Source organism: Lepeophtheirus salmonis, chromosome 4 (assembly GCF_016086655.4).
Source record: "Lepeophtheirus salmonis chromosome 4, UVic_Lsal_1.4, whole genome shotgun sequence".
Taxonomy (NCBI): Eukaryota; Metazoa; Arthropoda; class Copepoda; order Siphonostomatoida; family Caligidae; genus Lepeophtheirus; species Lepeophtheirus salmonis.
This window is the reverse complement of record NC_052134.2, coordinates 9,155,882-9,158,285: the sequence shown is the minus strand read 5'-3', so window position 1 is coordinate 9,158,285 and position 2,404 is coordinate 9,155,882. Positions and strand designations below refer to the sequence as shown.

The following is a 2,404-nucleotide window of genomic DNA, read 5'->3' as shown; positions in this document are numbered from 1 at the left end:
CTTGTATTCACCATAAGGTTTTTATTAACACTACTAATAAAAAGAAAAAAAATAACTACTACAAATAACAAAAAGATAGCATGAATATAAACAAAAAATGGTCACCGAACCATTAATATATAATTAAAATCAACCCCTTGAAGGGTCCAATACACTATTTTTAATAGGTACAACAAGTTTGCAACTAGCTTAAAACGCTATTCAACACTAGAACAACAAGGGTATCATTTTTTATACCCATTTGGGATTCAATGAAATAATGTGAAAAACTTCTTGATTGAATTTGTTTATAAGTTCATGAATTCTCATAATTTATTTTATTAATCATAAAAAAATAAATTAGTATTCGTTTCGTTGGTACAGTGAACACTACCTAGACAGACGTGGGTATCATATTTGATACCCAATCATTTCAAATAATATGTTTGTTCTTCATTTGTTTATGAACAGGCTCAAGCCTGTTTGAACAGGCTGAAACAAGTTCAAACATGAATAAACTTCTCTAGATAGGAATCGTGTACATTTATAGTATAAATATAAACGTAGATTTTTCTGAACTATCCATTCTGCTTCCACCTTTTATTGTGCAAGGATGTCCAAGAAAATATTATCCATTGAAGAAATAAGACATTATCTTGAGTGCACATCGTACTCCAATTCAGAAGGTGAGGATTTTGAATTGGAAAAAGATGAAGAATATGTCCAACCACCTCAATCAAGTTCTTCTGATGACTACTCTGATGTTTTTGACAAGCCTGTCGGTAAGAAATTTTCTTGAATACCATTATTAGTTTTGCTATATACTAGATGTATTTATTAACAACTAATTGGTATATTTAACATTTCAAGAAATGCCAGGATGCAATCAAGTGACTCAATTCCCGTCTTCTAAGAAACATAAATCAACCGACTTATTAGAAGAGTCAATGTATGTTGCCAAGGATAGCACAATCTGGCACAAACAAACAGTAAATGGAGAAATTTCAGCCCGTTTTAGCCAAAAACATTTTGAAGGAAGTCTCAGGTCCATCATCATTTGCAAAACGTAACATCATTACAGATATAACATTAGCTTTTTTGTTACCACATAGCGGTGCTTATCTTGCACATCTCCAAAGCTCACAACACGGTCATTTTGCCTGTTGAAAACAGGATCGACCGTAAAAGTTTTCTCATCTGAAAAAATGATGATGCGTCCAGATGAGCTCTTGATATCATTCAAGATTTTCTTGGCACGCTCAACTCTGACTTCTCGCTGACGTTCAGTTAGCAGAGAGCGTTCAATACGCCTCAGGACTTTCCTCCAGCCCTTTTCAATGCCCTTGAAACAGTTGATCTTGACGTTCCCATCTTTCTGGCCATGTCGGCAATGGACCTGTTGGGAGTCCTCTTGAACACTGCCTTTACTTGCCCAGAGGAATGCTTGAGATCACCCCCAGCCTCCAAGCGCTTGGAAACGTTGTAAATTATCTTTAACGAGGCCCCAACCTGTTCCTTAATGTTGTTATGAGGTACTCCCGCTCAGAGGAGGGCTGCAATTTCGATCCTCTTTGTTTCCTGATTGGACATGGTCTCACGTGTGGAAGTTGTTACGCTCTCACAGGAAGGATTTTTGTTTATTTTAACAGTAAAAATACGAAACAATCAGATTGTTTGCTACAAAACCTCTTAAAAAGTATATTTACATCATCGGTAAATAATTTTGCACGGTCCGGTAGAAGAAAATAATCATTTATTTCAATCGCAATCAAACTGTTTAACTATAAATAGAAGCTGGTGTACAGTCAATTGTACAAAAAAATCACGGCACTTAGCAAGCAAAACCTATTGTAAATTTAAGAGATTCGTATGCAAGCTTTGTATTGGTACTGAAAAAACTATTATAACTTGTAAACAATGCTAATTTCTTTATATGTGTTATTATAAAAGTTATGTTTATTTTTTTAAATAAATAATAAGTCTTCGGAGAAAATAAAAATTAACACATTACTTTTAATTTTATCAACCACTAACAGTTACAAATATTAAAAAATAAATGGGTATCATTTTTGATATCCACCGTCGTTTAAGGGGGTCGTTACTATCCGTCGTTTTAGTGTTAAGTATGGATAAAAAACGTAACACTTTGTTCTATAAGACTTATTTACAGGCCAAGAAAACATATAAGTCCCAATGGTGTTCGAATAGCTATGCTATTTCATATTAATCTAACTAAACTGAACCTTTGCTTTATAATGGGGACCAATCTCACTAAAAAAATTATTTATTAACTCTCACTTATATTGTTCTTATTTCAGAGAATAATTTGGCTACGTATTTAGAAATGAATCTACAGCTTATATAATTGAAACATAATATACATTAAATTCTTCTTTGGAAAATGTAAAAGAACACGTCAATTTTA

The 2,404-nt window shown here is 33.2% G+C and overlaps 1 long non-coding RNA gene across 1 annotated transcript; it reads left to right on the top strand.

Moving 5' to 3' along the window:
* Positions 1 to 559: 559 nt before the first annotated feature.
* Positions 560 to 1,982, top strand: LOC121116311 (uncharacterized). Its single transcript, XR_011779608.1, has 2 exons — positions 560 to 761; positions 850 to 1,982. It is a non-coding gene; the product is annotated as an uncharacterized lncRNA (long non-coding RNA).
* Positions 1,983 to 2,404: the final 422 nt, after the last annotated feature.